This window comes from Ooceraea biroi, chromosome 2 (genome assembly GCF_003672135.1).
Source record: "Ooceraea biroi isolate clonal line C1 chromosome 2, Obir_v5.4, whole genome shotgun sequence".
NCBI lineage: Eukaryota > Metazoa > Arthropoda > Insecta > Hymenoptera > Formicidae > Ooceraea > Ooceraea biroi.
The window spans coordinates 2438124-2457194 of record NC_039507.1 but is presented as its reverse complement, the minus strand read 5'-3'; the positions used below and the strand labels follow the sequence as shown (position 1 = coordinate 2457194).

The window sequence follows — 19071 nt, the reverse complement described above, 5'->3', positions numbered from 1 at the left end:
TACTGGTTGGACATGTCAATTGCGCTTGCGCAAACTTGGAGCAGGTTATCACGTCATGAATATTTTTCTGTGAGAAATAAAAGAGAAATAATCCATTGTATTTATATTACGATATTTGTATTGCTGTAAATATTTCTTCACCTATTGCGATTAAAGTGGTCGATATTTTTTTTGGTAGCATGTCAGTTACGAGATTTTCTATCTCCAATAATCTGTAACATCGTAGTATCGTAGTATTATTTTTGGTAATCTTCCTGTTGTTTTTTATATTTTGTTCTTCCGGAATTGCTTCCGGAAAATTTCGCTATAAGCATTAACACTTGATATGGAAGGTTGCTCCAATTTTCTTACTTCTTCCTCCAGTATGTACGATCTCTGTTCCTCGTACAAACGTTATCTCGATTTACACAATAAAATAAAACTGCATTGCATATATGTATTTATTTATGCAAATAACAATAACAATAATCATGTCGTTCGAAATTAATTGCAAAAGAATCTATCAAGAGAGTAGAAAAACAATTGACAAAAGGATCAAAATCGCAACACGCAGAGAGCCTCCGGCATTAATAGTCAAGCTTCTAGTGTTCACCGCACTACTTACTGAGAATTATGCTTTCAACTCGGTATAGACAATAGCAACTGAGAGCTGCTGCCCTCTCGCGATACATGTTTCAGATGGAAGCGATTACCAATATACATACATATATCTCATATAAAAACATGTGTAAATTCCGAGTTTTCGATTTTGTGTCATAATATCTCTTCTCATAGAACACGTAGAGCAAAAATAAAAACAGTTTTATTATATAAATTGACTGTAAGCTATCGAAGCCTATTACGAACTTGATGTGTTCAACCGTTACTGAGATCTCATAATTGACGGTGCGCTTAACTAATTGTTTCGCGTATAATAGCTATACGCTACGGGTGTCTTGTCGCTGCGGCCGTGCGCGTTTCACGAATGCACTTGGCGCGAAATACTACTGTGTCTCTTGATTACCTGCAATCTCAATTACGCGGAAAATGCAAATTTAATATGCATATATATATGCATATATATATGCATATATATTGATCATCGGGTTCTTTGTGAATAGGATCCTTGTCTGAACCCTTCGAGATAATTAGGATTCCCAGCGGACTTTGCCAGAACCGAGCTACTTACGAGAGTGATGCCATTAAAGCCGCATATTTTTCGATACCGCGATACCGAGTATTCGATTTCTTCATTTTGCAGATCGATAGAACTTCCATTTTTTTATACATTCATAAAAATATTTTGTGATTGATATTATTTTTCAATATTAATTAAATGTTATACAATTCATTAATAATTTCTGCGTATGCGGCATTTTCTCTTTAATTTTGCCCGCATATATAAATTATTATATATATCGCACGGTTATTTCGAGATAATATAAATCCGCATATTACATTTTACGGTACGTGAAATCATTCATTTTATGCTGCACAGCAGAAATACATCAAAAAGCGCCGATTCTTTTCAAATGAAAATTCATGCAACGCTTTATCCGGTATATCGCAATTTAAGCGACGCTTCATTAAATCCGGGATCCCTCTTGAGAGTTGACGGACAGCAGAAGGGGTTTCTAGAGGAAAGGAAGGAAGGAAGGGAGGACTTTTCAAAGGACAGATCTCGTTAAGGCGACGTAGCATTATAATGCCTCGCGCTTGTCACTAATGCTGACAGGCACGCGGCTGCTCATCGGCGTATTATATCGCGCTTTCGTGACGATATGACAAACGTCGTTAGGGTGCCGGGGCTCTTACACTCGATAAACTTTAAATCGAGCTTTCGCGACATATTTACGACTAAATTAACCATACAGTCCGTGAATTCCTTAATAGACAGGGGACACAAGCACATTTTTGCCGTTCTTGAAGCATCGTTCTTCTGAATATTTCTTTTCTATAGTTCTTATATTTTGGTTTACTTGTACATATACGGAATCTTCAGTTTTATGCAACACGTTTCATGTTTTTGCATAAAATAGCTCAGTCGATTAATAATTTGCAATACTGACACGCTGTTTGTTAACACATTTATTATCACTGGTGACCATCATGGAATAAATGTTAAAATACATATAACACACAATTATTTACATTTTCTAAATAATGGTTGTTTAATAATAATAAAAAAAGCACAATAGAAAAGAGTACATCTGTAAATAATTTAGTACCTTTATTAAAATTTAAAAAATAACTGTAAAAGTATGTTATATGTGTTTAAACCTTAATAATCCAGTTGACGTGAACGGAAAGTTAACTAAATTACGCTTAGCGATGAATACGTTAAACAGTAGACGTGAATTTATGTTCGTCGCAGCAAGATTGTTGTCTGTTATGTAATACGAATGGAATTCCGAATATTTCTCACGCCATGCGACGTCTACATTAAACATGCGGCGCCGAAGCGTTTCAAGTTTGCGTTACAGCTAGCATTATAAAGTAAAGTTTATCTTACCGTTCTGCTACTATGTTCCCTAACAAGTAATTAATTAAAACTGGATACCCGCAACCTGCACAAGCAGATTGCAAATATTTATCAGTAATTAGCTTCAAAGTATTCGTCGGAGGAATTCGCCCGTCTCGCTGCCGTATTGCGTTCCCTTTCGCAGAGGAGGTATTTGCACGGTAATTAGCCCTGCGAAGTCTCTCAATATGCGTTCACCCCTATAACATCATGCGCGTGTCGTAAGTAGTATAGATCGAACTCGCGGGAATGTATAATTTATTCATATCGTATTACATAATAATAAGTAATCAACATTGATATACGTAAAAGAGTAATGCCGTTAATAAATATATCACGAAATAATGATAGATACATAAGTGTAGGGGATTAAACTGGTAGTTATACATGTATATTTTATTTTGACCTTTCGTTTCTACGATACAGAACGACAAGTTGCTATAAGCAAGATATTATCGACAAGAATGATGTCATTATGATCAAAATGAAAAGAGAGATGATGGCGTGTAGAATGACTGTGTATGTAAGAAAATTTTTTCTAAATCAGATTAATCAAGAATGCTAAACATATACATTTACTGGATAAACATATTATACAATGCAGTACAAAAGGCTTAATCTCATCCGAGATACAAATTTCAATTCACATACAAGCAAATCAGTCTTAATGTACAGCTAACAAGATAAATGACTGCTAATGTGCAAGTTCCTATTTCGAGGCAGCGCGAGGAATGTAATTAGCGGTGGGGAAATCCTTTATCTTTACGATTTAGCAGCACGTACGCATATGGACGGACCAGGGGTGGCCACATTGCGAAAGGGATGTTCGGTTCTACGCGAAACCCGTAGAACCGGGTAAATTGACTCTCCGTCGAGTTTCGTGGATCCAATTCTGGTAGAGCGGAATCTTGCTGCCAGCCGATTAGGTTTCACTTCCACCGCGATTACCTTTACACGTAATTCACCCTCGAGCGAACGGTATCCGCAAAATATACATCTGCTGTGCTCCGGCTGGAACAGATTTTTAAGCGCGCCGCGGGCGTTGCGTTGCCGCGCATTTTTATACGAACAACGACTCGCGAGCTCCGATAGTGCGCGAACGTGTTAACGCTTAACTGACGCAGTGAAGAGGATTCGGGTATTCGCTGTATTCAAAGGTCATAGTGCGTGCAAAATTAAAAAAGAGATAAAAGGTCTGTTGGATGCATGTTTTGCGCATTCGCTTTTTATTGTGCCCAATAAAAGCGATAAAAAGAAAAGCATGAATGAAATACTTTCAGAGATAATATGGAGAAAGTGTCATGTGCTTAGATAGGATGTTCAGTTAAATATTCAGTTTACTATTCGCGATTACGTTTATTCTTTTGCATTTGAGTTTTTATGTCGAAATGCCATTCACGATGATACCGAATGTGGTTATGAAAAAGGATAAAAAATACGATAAAAAATCAGGTCATGTTTAACGAGTTACGAAATGATAAATATTATATTAATAATAATGTATTGTATGTTCCTCTAAAAGAGCGATATTGCAGCGTTTGAAATTTGTTACGCTGATACATAAAGTTTTTCGCGCTATATGAAGATGACCATTGCAGAGTGGAGCAATTGTTCCACGGTGGCGGTTTTCAGTTTCGTTTTAAGACGTAACTCAACTGTGCGTTTTCGCCAAGTTGATTTTTTTCCGGTAGCTCTTTGTTCCTCGCTGTCGCGCGTTTTGCACAGGCATGCTTTTAAAGAGTGAAATAGGCTTCCCGTGCGAACTGATTGAAACTTTTTCCCTCAGACGCGAACAGCCAACGTCGACATTGTCGGCAATCACATTTGTGCAGTTTTATTGGCAAAGGAGTCCGGTGCACCCGCGGTATTGGGCCTTAGTTGAAATTTTGCTGCGTTAAAGTGCAATAAAAGGTGCGTGCATATGTATTCATATACGAAGCACCTTCAACGCGCATAAAAAATCGCCGTGTAACAGCGCGATAGGCGCACAAAGCCGTGCGGCGCGCATGAAAAAAGCCGGCGAGGGACGTCGGTGACGCCGACGCCGGACGTGACTCGATGTTTGCCTCTTGTCTCTGCAAGCGACATAAATAGTGACCCATTTCCTACACCTTGTAGTACAGCACGTCCTAAAGAGGTACACGAGTACTTTTTGGTTGCGCGAACCTCAGCTGCCTTCGTGAGTGCATCGGCAAACGAAGAAACGAAAAAATATGGAAGCGCAGCTGAATGTTAATGGCCGGTATTGTCGTCATGGCTGTGTTCGGCTTCCTCAAAATCGATCGATTTCAATTTATTTCGTTGCATGAATTTCCTGATTGTTATATTTACTATTATACTTACTATTAATCTTGTGACTGATAATATATCTGTAGACGCTCGATGAAGATGGTTATTGTGTATGATCGACATGCAGTTGCTTATCCTAATTAGCGGTATCTTAGTAATCTACGTTGTTAAAATTGTCAGGATAGTGTTTTAACTAATTTTAAATAAGTAATTATATATATAATGTAGGTATAATTAATACATTAATTTTTCTAGTATAATTAATATCAAATTATTTATAGTTATATTTATCATAATTATTAATTATAAAAGATTATAATTAATATAGGTAATTGACATAAGTAAAAGGTGACTGTCAGCTCAGATACGTACGACGAGCTTCTGACGAGTTCTAATCAAAGAATTAAGTACATAGGAAATATAGAAGAAAGTACACATCTGAAAAATTTTGTATCGGTGGAACGAGAAACGATGCCTTGCATTAGTGGTCACAAAGTTCACGATTTTCACGATCGAAACACAATCCGAGGAAATAAGGGACGCACGAAGGCGTCATTTGTCGCACGAGGCGAAGGGTCGGGTCCGTATAAAAGGGTGTCGTTCGCGAAACGAGGCGGCTGGTTATCGGAATCATTAAACAAGCGAGGGGATAAGTTTTATTGCGGCCGATAATTCTTTGCGTTACGTTTCGTCGCGCGGAGTTAAGGAGTCGTTGCGGTTTATAGCACAACTGCACAACCTATCTTTCTCCGTGTCCTCATTCGAAATAGCCTCGCCTCTTCTTTTTCCGTTTGCCTTTTGCGACTCGTCTTTTAACATTCCTCTAACATTCCTCTTATTTTAATTATATTTTTTAACGCCTTTTTCCCGTAAATTCCCTTTATTTTTACGAGTTTGTTTGGCCAAAGTGTTATTTCCACTACCGGATAGAAAGACACATGGTTGCGAATATATCCTTGTAGAACTGCAGGACAATTCTACATTTTCCACTCGCTCCTGTTGCGCGCAGGATCATCTTTCCTCAGATTGCTCCGCAGGTCACGTCTGGCGCTGTATACAATCTGGCGTTCTCTATTTGAATTTTCTTTTTACTTTTTCCGATGTTATTCGTATTCATCCATTTTCCTCTCATGCGAATTGTATTAGTTTTTATATATTTTATCCATTCAGCTAGTTGCAAAATTTGCAATTCTTCCTAAAAGTATTGTTAAACCAGATTTTCGCTTTTTAAACTTGCATTTTTATAGCATTTTCTTTGGAATCTTTATCTTTTCCAATATGTTATTATAGAGATTAATTAAAATTTTTCAATAATAAGTAAAGTTTTGCATGTATATTTGTGTTACATTCTTACTTCGGATTGACATTTCTGTTTGAATTGCAGTTTTACTTTTCTTCGGATTTTATTCTTCTGCCATCCTCCGCTTTTTTCTTTTGTCTTCTCTTGGTTCTTCTCTCCATTCGCACGTCTTTTCTCATCATTTCTTCCCTTTTCCTCCTTCTAGTTCCGAACACCCATCGTGTTTCGTCGTACGTGCACACCCGTAGCGTCTCCTCTTGTAGTTTACGCTGTGCTCGTTTATCTTCGGGTAGTTTACCAGTCTTGAGAAAGTTCCGGCGAGAGAGGCTCGGCCGGGGAGAGTTTCGCCGTGGACCGCGTAGATAGTTTTGCTTCGAACGGGTTGTTTCGGGGATGCGACGCGCGCGACGCCTCGAATTCTTAAGTTGCGCCGTGATATATCAGGGTAGTGCATAAGTTCTATAATTGCGACGCTATAATGGAGCGACGTTATTGGCGCCCGAGCACGCTGCTTCGTGAATCTTCATAACGCGATTCATATATCCGAAATTACGGAGATGCACTCCTCATTTCCTGAATTCTCTAACAGAACAATCTCACGTGTCCCGTCACATAAGAGACAGCGATCTGTTGGAAAATATTACACTGCGGAGACAATAAATGGCACAGGATTTTCCGGAAAATGCGCGTCGAATGATATTAGCGTGCAGCTGTCTCAAAGATCGACGTCTAATTGCGTCCGAGACATTTTGCCGCCGACCATTTCGCAGTCGACCCTCCTCAACGCAAACAATTCGCCCGTCTTCGAAAGCGGATCGAACGTAATCCCGAGCATGTTCGCGCGCTTGCATCCGATTGCACCGGAAGGGAAACGCCGACTTTACAGATTTCGTCGCGGGTTTCGAGAGAGAGGGACGATCGACCGATCGTTTTTCGCCTGTGAGACATTCTCTCTCTCGCAGTTTCGCCGGGTAATCCCGTCATGGGGATCCCGTTTCTTCGCCGATAGAAGTGACGTGCGCGGGATCTTCCAGACCAGATATCGGGTGGCGGCTGGCCTAAATATATCCACTACCACTTTCGACGTAAGGGCAACGTCAGCCCCACCGGTGGTTCGCGTTCGTGAGCTCACACGTGTACAGCACATAAGTCGACCGGGGGAGAAGTCTTGAGCCAACCACCTTGAGCCAACGGCGCAAACAATCCTCTCATTCTCCGGTATCGCTCGGCGCAGTCCCTCGGGAACTGGTTAGAGACAAAGGCAGAAATAAATCGCGGTCCACAATGCCTTTCCTTGCTCGTTTCCCCGCATCGGCGTCTTCGCCACTTACAACAATGCGCTGGCCGATGATCACGAAGACTTGCTCCTTGCCGTTTGTACATCGTGATATTATTGATTGGCGTAACGCAATCGATTGTTATTAGTGGCGCAATAGAAAATTAATAAAGCTGTTATAGCAATTTCGTTCAACTCATTTACTTAATTAACGTGCAATATAACATAATAAGAATCCGATAATTTATTCTGAGAGTCATTTCTGGGGATTATTATAAGCGATTATGCATATAATGGAATAAAATAACCGATTATACATACAATGAAATAAAATAACTGATTTTATCGGTACTGCATGCAGCAATCTGTGGCAACCCGAGAATCATCAATATAGGTGTACAGCAAAATTATGGAATTGTGCGCAACAGCACGGTCTAGAAATTAGTTTCCAACGTTTCCATTTGTATCACTCGTTCACTGTCATGCGACGAGAAATACAATGGTAATATAGGTATCGAGGCTCGGACTTTGCGACAGTAACGTATTGCGACGGCGCTTTATCGTCATGGATTAGGTTTTCATAGGCAGTAACGTGAAATATCTGGAGCTTCTTTACTGGTGCTCGACCAATAGTAAAAGCTCTATTTCTGTAGCAACCAACAACAGCATTTTCTCTCATAGACTATCTTCCGCAACTGTTGTGTAAAATAGTAATTCATCGCATTCTGCTGCGCCTATCAAATGGTAATATCTATTTGTAATGTCTGACTTGTGAGATTTCTACGTGTTACTGGCGGAGAAAGGGAACGGGAGTAATTTCATATTTATTTCATTTTCTGTCAACGCACGCCTGTTGTCTTTGGCACACGACCAAACAGAAGCTTTTAACAATAAGGCGTCCGGATTAAAATTATCGTTTGTTTGTTTAACGACAAATTTATGACAATCTTAAATTTAATCTTGGTTTTCTAAAAATTTCATGAAAATTTCCAAATTGAATTCCAACTAATATCGACTTAAAGAATTAATGAAGCAACAAAATTTTATTCTTTGTACTTTAGAAGTTCAAATTGCTGAAATCACCGATATTCGACATCAGTTTTGTAATTTCTAACGACTTCAAAACATTACTGCAACTTTTTGTACCGAAAAATTCATATTTTATCTTCGATATAAATCAAGTAGTCACGGAATGGTATTTTACAAAATATTATGTCTCTCAGATTTCCTCGGCGTGATGCATTGTGCAGTAAGCGAATTAATTTTCGGTGCGCCAATATTCAGATTTAGTGGATTCTCGGTAATTCCAGAGGGAGCAGATGCGTGAGAGAGTGATTTGAGAGACATTATATTGCTGCCGTTTTTGTGCATCGTTCGCATTTTCAGTCGGGCGTTTTATGAAACGGAAGCGTACCAAATTGGAACGCCGAAGGGAGATTTACAATTTGACGATTACGCCGCGTTCAGAATCATTGCATCATTGGCGTTAGGCAGTCCCGTGTGTTAACGCACAAAACGAGCCGCGGCGGGCGTGCATTGAATCACGAGGCGAACACATTACGCATTCGCCAAACAACTTGGTCATCGTAAATCGTACCTCCAGTGGTCGTCGCTTATAATTTATCTCAGTTCTGCTTTGCGCCGCTTCCTAAATACGAGCGGTTGCAGCGTTACGAAATTACGAATTCAGACCGCTCAAGATTCTTGGTTATCGACCTTACTGGCTGACCACCACGGTCCAGGTAACTTTATAATACTGGTTTTGTGCCGGGAACCATCTCGTTTCTCATATATCAATTATGTTACCTTTTTGAGCAGTGATTCTATTACGCGCTTTCGATGGCGCAAAGCTCGAGTATCTGCACTATCTTTCTTTTCTCCTTTGGAGTATTATGTTGGAGAGATTTATTTCTTGGAATGTTAATCTGAAATTTATGTCTTATGTACAGAAAGAGATTTATTTCAGTTATTTTTAACAAAAATATTTATTTTTGTCATTAGGTATTGTTTCTTATTAGTTATTTTTATTATGATGTATAAAGAATGGATACATTGAATATATTGTATATCTCTTTTCTTCGATAGAAAGGAGTAGTTATTTAGAATGAAACAGTACTTAAAACTAATAAATAAAAATGTGTCAGTTCGGCCATTTTTACTGCACGGAGAATATTACTGCGACATAATAAACTGCTAAATCCGTGACAGACAGCGATTTATCATGTTATTTGTTCCTCGCGTTAGTATTATATAAAGAAATATTTCTGAATTTTCTTTGCACATAAATACACGCATGCAAAAATACATGAAAATTCTTTTGTTTATCAAAAAAAGATTACTCTCAAATTGACTTGGAAATATAATTTTTTGACTGATTTTCATGTTGTTTACATCACATGCGCTTTCTTTTTTTGGTTTTTCTACATACGCTGTACATTGTTATACGTAATTAGATCAATATTGTTCATCTATGGAGGAGTAATATGAGCCAACGCTGAGCGCTGACCGGGGAGAGAGAGGATATCTCTTCTTAAATTTCCAATAATTTCGTCGGCTGTCGCTCCCGGTTATTCCGAAACGAGATTGTCCGAATACCGAGCATCTTCTCTACGAGGTCTAACCCGTCAAACCGTCTCGTTGTTAGGGACTGCGGCCTTATCTGCCGTGAGATATAACCAGCGAGCATTCGACGGGACAATCTCATTACGGAGCGGGCCATTATCTGCGCGCCCGTCGGGTAATTTAATATAAACGCACTAATTGGAAAACTCCGTCTTGGACGCGGCACGGACTACGATGCGCGTGCTGATACGTACGTTGGTCGAGCAATATTCGTTGTTAAAGAGCACACAGCGACACGAGAAATGTATTTTCCGAATATTAATCGGAGCGTCTGCTCGCACGGTAGAACGTGCTCAAAATAGATGTGAAATCGGACTTCGTGAAATTTTATTGCACAAGGTATGAGTTGCGTCCCCGTCGCCTGTTATCAGCTATCGGCGATATAATAGATTTATTCGGAAATAAATTCCGCGTGTAGAAATTTATATTTTTTTCGTTCGCTTTAGTTTTCACGAATTCTATCGCCCTTTATGAGAAGAGTGCGTTACAGTTTTTCGTAGGCGAGAAAAATTCCAAGGCGTTATTGAGTATGATGTCCGTTGATTGCTCTTCTAGACAAGAAATTAATGCAACGTCAGAAAAGAGGATACAATTTTTTCACATTCTTTCTTCTTTTGGTTATTCTGATATTTTTATGAGAATATTTTTATATTCCTATTATTATATTTTGTTCCGATATCATAGCATATTGACGATAGGGTAATATTAGTCGTTGCACAATGACGTAAGTTGTACGAAATTTAATCTTGCGATGAAACGCAAAATACAGATTAAAATAGAAATAACGCTGAGTAAATAAGAGGAACCACACGGAGGAATGATCATTCGTGACATCGTGACGTTGTTGCACATTTTCATGAAACCTCGAATGAGAGTGACTGTGGACGTGAAGCTTTAACAAAATGAAACGTAAATATTGGCCGAGCTGCTCCGGTAGGCCAATTCAAAACTCTCTCACCGGACTGCCCTCGTATTAATAAAGATGAGTGCATTCTGTACACCCGGTACATCTCATAAACTTTCTGAGGCTTCAACTTGTGCGGGCGTTGAAATGCCAACGACGCAGTGCTGATTTTGAAGCGGCTGTTTTACGTCTTTGATCCGATTTCACTTTTATTCTCGTTAAGCGAGACACATCACATTGCTAGTTAGAATGCCATTTAGAGAAAAACGTCGAGATATAAATAATTAGTTTTAAATTAATTAAATTATTTTGATTTTTTGCCGTTAAAGAAAAAGAATAATCACCGATGCGCAAAAAAAGTAATAATAAAATTCGATTTAATATTATATGCCCTCTTGAAGAGTACATAAGAATTTCAGATTGCATTCCTGTGTGAAAACTTTCTAGCTGTCGTTGTTCGTTGTGTTGCCACCGTCTTATAATTTTGATGGAAATGTCTCGTAGTCTGGGAAGTCAATTAATTAATGCATGCACAAACCGTCGCGCACGATTTCTGAGCACGGTGACTAAACTCGGCTACTGATTTCTTGAGTACACAGTAAACAGAGATGAGGGAGTAGTTCGGGTTAACCGGTGAGTAATTGCACTTTAACCAAGTTAAATCGTACTCCGTTATTATCGCGAAGTCGAGATGTTACGCAGGTCTAACCCGATCAAAGCAGTTCGCCGAAACTGTTCAGAATTTCTCTATAGAATTGGTTTCTATAGATTCGTGCCCTACGAAACGATATACAATGAAATTATATCAAGAGAGTTCTGTTTCTTATATTCACTTTTTATAATAGCACATTCTTCTCGTTTCTATTTATAAATAATATTTAAATATCCATATTAATAGCAATTATTAATATCAGCAGTTCTCAATCTAATTCACTTGCAATATTAGTATTTCTGCAAATAAAGAAATTACTATTCTATAAAAAACTGGTGATTGATTTTTTTAAGATAATAAGAGTCTATAAAAATCAAAAGCTTATTCTCATGCTTAAAATGAGATTTGTGCAATCTACACATTTTCCTTATTACCTGCAAATTGCAGACGTATGTTAAAAGTCTCATTACGTCAGTATATAAAATCGAGACATTCACTTCGATTTTATAGATATATTCGATCGGTTCATGTGCGATTCATCAATTGTAACGCTACTGTTCGATATAAACAATTGCTTTATCGGACGCTTAACGCGAAGCTAATAATACTGCTTATTGCATGCCGAGAGCAATATAATAAACTTCTATTGACATATATATATATATATATATATATATATATATATATATATATATATACATATATATATACATATATATATATACATATATATATATATATACACATATATACACGTGAACACATACACACACACAGTCACACACACATATATTTCCAAATATAAAATTGTTCGCATTTCTTGTAATTGTTTAAATGTATACGTCAATGTCGATGTGAGGTATTTCTTTCTTTCAATCACAAGAGTGTCGGTCATAAAAAGCGACATCGCTATTCGATTCGCTGTTGTGAACGACTATAACGTCTCCATTTCCGCGCGTTTACATTTAAATCGGCGCATTAGCGACTGCAATTTCATTCCAATTTACAACTTCACAATCCCCGGCGTGGATTCGGCGTGATGAATCCTTCACTTTCGCAGTATCGGCGTGTACATGCGTATGTAGAATGGAAAGAAGTGTTTAGTGACAAAAGTACAGATTTTCGCCTGTAATTGTGTAGTTTTTCATGTGTATATTCGCGATATTAATCGTCATCTTGTCAGCATATTCAACTGACAAGGGGAGGCCACAGGATGTACCTGGACTTTTTGGACGAAACTTGGTGAGTATTTAGAGAACAATATGTAAATAACGGTAAGAGGGGTCTCCACTTTCGGAACTTTTCGGAACCCAAATAAATAAGATTACAATAGTCATTTTTTATTACATTCAATTTTTCCTTTCCCGAACAAAATTGAGCAAAAATTACTTCTGCAATCTTCTTTTATAATCAAAATGGAACAACCAAAATTATATGTATATACAGGGTGTCCCGTAAAGACGGGATGAACTCTAAAGGGTAGATTCCTGAGATGATTTTAAGGCGAAAATCCTAATACTAAAATGTCGAGACTATAATAGTTTTCGAATTATAAGCATTTATAGTAAGCGAATCAGATCGCCTAAAGTTGGCATGCTCAGACGTGGCACAACGCAAAGTGCTAAAGGCGAAAAGTAAATGTCGCCCTTCTTGTTTACATCGATACAAAGATTACTTATGCGAAGATAAGATTACTTTTATTAATATTTCAGCAAACGCGCATTGCGCAATGTAACCTTTTACCGTTTTTTTTAAATATTGGAAGTGGATATTTTTGTATTTTTATGTGATACATCAAGTGCAAGCTGTCAGATGACATTTCCTTCAGAAATCCGCTGTCAATTTCATATTCTACAGGCAAAACTATAGTTATCAAACAGTAACTATGTAATTAGCAATAATATGTATTTAGTTTACAATTATTTAACAAACTAAGCAGCTATTATTGCTAATATCCAAATGAAACTCATTCAAGTAAAGTACTCTGTTAAGTATTCTGTTTGATAGCTATAGTTTTGCCTGTAGAATATGAAATTGACAGCGGATTTCTGAAGGAAATGTCATCTGACAGCTTGCGCTTTATGTATCACATAAAAATACAAAAATATCCACTTCCAATATTTAAAAAAAACGGTAAAAGGTTACATTGCGCAATGCGCGTTTGCTGAAATATTAATAAAAGTAATCTTATCTTCGCATAAGTAATCTTTGTATCGATGTAAACAAGAAGGGCGACATTTACTTTTCGCCTTTAGCACTTTGCGTTGTGCCACGTCTGAGCATGCCAACTTTAGGCGATCTGATTCGCTTACTATAAATGCTTATAATTCGAAAACTATTATAGTCTCGACATTTTAGTATTAGGATTTTCGCCTTAAAATCATCTCAGGAATCTACCCTTTAGAGTTCATCCCGTCTTTACGGGACACCCTGTATATACATATAATTTTGGTTGTTCCATTTTGATTATAAAAGAAGATTGCAGAAGTAATTTTTGCTCAATTTTGTTCGGGAAAGGAAAAATTGAATGTAATAAAAAATGACTATTGTAATCTTATTTATTTGGGTTCCGAAAAGTTCCGAAAGTGGAGACCCCTCTTACCGTTATCTACATATTGTTCTCTAAATACTCACCAAGTTTCGTCCAAAAAGTCCAGGTACATCCTATGGCCTCCCCTTGTGAGACCTATGATTGTACATTGAAGAGTATGTTCAAATAAATTGTAGTCCAAATTCCCAAAATACCAAGATTAGAGAGATACATGTACAAAGACATGTGGGTACACAAAAATACACATATACAAAAAGATTTAATCTATGCAAAAGTTTTAGCACAGTATATATTATTATATATTATAATTAATGTATATTTTATTTAATGTATTTAATATATAATTTATTTAATGCATATATTTATTTATAATTAATGTACATTTTATTATTACTATGTATGATATTTAAATATACGTAAAATAGAAACAATATAATAACTACTTTACATACAAATACTATTACAGGAGGTTTTCTTTTTCTTCTTTCTCTATTTCCTTTCATTTCATACCGAGGTAGATTGAGTGGCTGAGATCAACTGAGGTGTGAAGGAGTGATAGAGTCGAAGGAGAAGGAGTTGAGCTTCCAAATGCTACATTTAAGTTTAAGAATATAAAGACATTATATAAAAATATAAGATAACTATTCTTATTATATAATTAGAAAATCAAGAAGAAAATATGTGTATTTCTGTAATGATTTTACAGGGATGCAAGATGCAGAGAAAGAAAAAGAGAGAGAAAAAAGACAGCAAAAGAGAGAAAGAGGGACAGGAAAGTAAAGGCACGAGTAAAATGCAAATGACTATTACTTGATCTCTTTGGCAGACGAAGCAGGCTGGAAGGTACTTTCTGAACGACGGTTTACTACCTATTACCGGACGACAAGGTGATGGCGATGCTTGCGCAATTACTCGCCGACTGTTTGACAATCTACTCGAGGGCAAGAAGGCGAACAGAGAAGATTGTTTAAAATATTTGTCGAGATGCCCTCGACAGCGAGTGCACTTCTTTCGGTTCGTTTCAACTGGGATAAATTAGAATTTTGGATTCCGTATTGTTATGACTGTTGACCACTGAATATTCATAGATGACATCTTTGCACAATATATGTTTAAGAACATATTTTTCCATAAATTATCTGATATAATGAAATATTACAGATTCAACATATTCGACTCTTTATTGCTCAATTTCCATATGAATCAAGTATGTTATAAAAGTTTGTTCGCTCAATCGTCTCACATCAATAATTTATAAAAATAAGTGGCTCAGAAAACATCCGTTGCTGTTTTATTTATTCGCGGGAACATTTTTTTTAATATTAAAAAATTAGCATAAAAATGTATATATACATATATATTTGTGTATTCAACTGTGATAACCGTACAAATTTTCCGCAAATATAAAAGCCAGCATGAGAAGCGACAAAAGAAACTTTATGGAAAGGCGTCACGTAGAGATAACGCGAGGTGAAAGAGTTGGATTAATATCAAGATTTAAGGTGTATGGTAGATCTCTCGCTGCGGCGCCAGCAACAATAATAAGCGTAGCGCACGTGTGCACAAAAGCTCTACAAATATTTGTCGGAGTTTGGTAAGACTCTCGAGACATCTTCCCGTCTTGAAGGAAACGCTCGAGTCTCGCTACGGTACAGTCGCTAGAGACGACACTTTCGTGTTTCCTCTCAGCGAGCAATTCTTATCTCTTTTTTTCTTTGTCATTCATGCTTTCTTCTAGAATTCGTTGAAGATATTCGCAGCTCGTTATTGCGCCCCGCGATAATCAGCATTATATTTTAACCCTGCGGATCTTCTTTCGTATTTTCCGTATTGTTATTTCTTTCTTTCTCGCAATTACGTATTGATCAAAGATATTTACACACATGAGAAATTGTCATATTATTAAAATCGTAATAATCATGAATCGTAAATGTGCAAAATGCATGCAAAATTGCATTGTTTCGCAAAGTACGCAAGTTTGCTTTTACGGAGCAAGTTTGAGTTGTAATTTTTTTCTTTTTTCTTCTCTTCTTTTCGTTTAATAACATCATCTTTTTAAATTAAGCCAAACAAATATATGAGTTCTTACACTCTCCGATATTGCATATCAGAGAGTGTAAAAAGTCATATATTAGATATGTTGTACTTTGCACCTATCCATATTTTATCATTTTATACATTTCTCAGGTAAACAGGGGTGTGCAGGTTTAAGACCATCGGTGACTGAAATTCCTGAATATAAGCTTACAGCACGTAGTACAATATGTGGTAAAGAGGTTTCTCGTTTAAACAGATAAGTACATAATGCGCCTGAACGAGAAAAATGCCGATAGTGACGGAACGTGCGAATATGAGAACACAAGGCGTTCAGGTATATTCGCAAAATTAATATCGTATACAATCCGTTATGTAATATTTTCCACGCATAAAATTTATAATACTTTCCATAACAGTTTATTCAAAGAATCAAGATCAATACGTGATTTGCAAGATAGCAGTAATAATTTTTTTAATCAAACTAATTAACTAATTGTTTAGCATAAGCGTTCATGAATAATTATCACTTCATCAAATGTAGGAGCAAACAAAGAACTCTATTCACAGATATTTAATTTGCGGAAAATTTTCAATGGCTTGTAATTAAAAAAGTATTAACAAATCGATATTAAGCCGACAACTTTTCTTGTTTACGCGCATATAAATAAACATGAATGCGAGAGCGATTGTTCTAACTTTACGTAAAAAAATTGCGGAATTATACGCATGGTGATTATCTGTGTGTTCTTCATGAATTCGGCTTTCAGAGAATTAAATCGGTGAAAAAAGAACATTATGTTTGAAGATTTAAACCACCCCAGTGCAATTAATTTGGAGTTACGTTTATGGAACATTTTGTGCATCCGCACGCATACATCCACACGTGTACGCCCGGCAACGTTACTGTTCTTTCACAATGAAATGCCGTTTCATGCAGCCGTTGCAAACTCCACACGAACCGATTACTTTGCAATCGCTAATGACACGCCGACCGACGATGGCGTTACATTAAAATGCACGTGTAACCATGTCCGTAAGCGGCTTACGATGCGTATACGCGCTCTGCCATGTCTATATTTAATCGGTGCCTACTACCACGCGATCGCGCCAACTAATGAAGTCGAAACTGTAAGAGGATCATCAGGGGTGACTGCGCGAAGTAATCTGAGTGTTTGTAATATCTCGGCAGATCCGGCAAGAATAAATCGGGAAATAAATCAAACGCTCAAATCAATAAGTACCGGCTGTTTCGCCATCGTAGACAAATAGTCCTTTAACAATTTCATTATTACGGTATAGTTGGAAAACTATCCATAGAGACCACGCTGCATTTTTCTTATTTTTGATATTAAAAAAATAGTCTTTTTGTCTTAGTGGAAATAAAAAATGCTGTCAACACATGTGTGACGAACATGTCAAAGATTGTCTTGCTTCATTTTTCATTTCTTTATTTCGTAATTTGTTACATAATTTTAATTCTTCGCATTTTGTTATGTTGGTGAACTTTTGCAGAAGAGTGATGAAGATTTCTCATCTCAATATCTAGTCACGTTGCTCCTTTGACGAATGTTTGACGATCGGCTGCTTCAATATATAAATACATACATAAATAATTAAAGTAAGATATTTGAAAGAGGGCAAATTTTACAATTTACTTAAAATTTATTTTAAATCCAAAAAGTTACTAAAGGAATTATATAGAAAATTATATATACGTAAAATATCCAATAAATTGACAATAATATTGTACATTGTACATTAAATATTTCTAACCCAAATTCTAAACTAAACTTTAATTAAATTTTTATTTGATTTTGCATTTTAATTTAGGAATCGATACAGTATTTGCATGGTTGAATTAACATGGATTATTAATAACTCGTGTAACTCATGATGCGATGAATGATGATTCATGTAACATCAGTGTATAATAATAATAGTAATAATGATAATAATAATAATAAGAATTGTAATGATAATGATAATATAATAGAATTATTAATATAATGTGGTACACATATTGTGAAACATGTGCAACATAGAAGACATATTGTTAAATTATATATGAAAATATATAATTATATATAATTATATATTTTGGCTTATTAATTTATTCACCTACGAATGCCTAATAAATATACAATGATGGTAATAGTATTATTATTATAGTCCTAATTACGTACATCGTATAAAATACATTATATCTATCAATATTGATAGAATCAGTTGTATAATTTTATCAAAATATATACCTTTTCTCTTTTTCAAATAAAATAAAATCAAATTATTTATAACATATTTTTAATATAATGTGTTTTTATGATATAATAATGTTCGGAACTTCTTTAATAAATATATTTTCTAAATATAATATTTTCTAATGAAAGATATAATGTATTATACAGAATGACAATATAAAAACGCCATATATAATATAATAACGCCATATATTGAGCGAACATTCCTGATCACAGAAATAAATTCAAAATAAAATTTATAAATATGAAATTTCAAGAAACGAATTATCCAATGAAGCATCCGTTAAACTTATGAATCGCGAGAAAGGAATCTTAAAACCGAGGATCTCAAAACTAAAGAGGGTTTTCAGTTATTTTAGTGTCTCTGTTAAAGGAGTTTCCATCGTAATAGCATCTGTGCAACGGTGGCATAAAAACTTTTATAAACAATTTGGCGCAGGTACATTTTATTACCGAAGTCTTTTATTGTTAGTGCGAATGCGAGTATCTAGAGCGGCACGCGACCAAAGCTGCGCACGTAAAGCTCTTTTCATGGTTGATAAATGAGCAAAACGGAAAGGAAGAACGGAATCTCTTATGTTGTACTAAACAGCCGATCAAGCAATACGACAGTTCAGCATCGAAACATTTAATAGTTACATTAAGTTTAGTTAAGAGCTCGCGAATAGATATGGTTACATGT

At 36.3% G+C, this 19071-nt stretch overlaps 1 long non-coding RNA gene across 1 annotated transcript; it reads left to right on the top strand.

Moving 5' to 3' along the window:
* The first annotated feature begins 14464 nt into the window (after nucleotides 1–14464).
* On the top strand, nucleotides 14465–18172 carry LOC109611119. The gene is made up of 3 exons (XR_002193458.2): nucleotides 14465–15108; nucleotides 15256–17749; nucleotides 17962–18172. It is a non-coding gene; the product is annotated as an uncharacterized LOC109611119 (long non-coding RNA).
* Nucleotides 18173–19071: the final 899 nt, after the last annotated feature.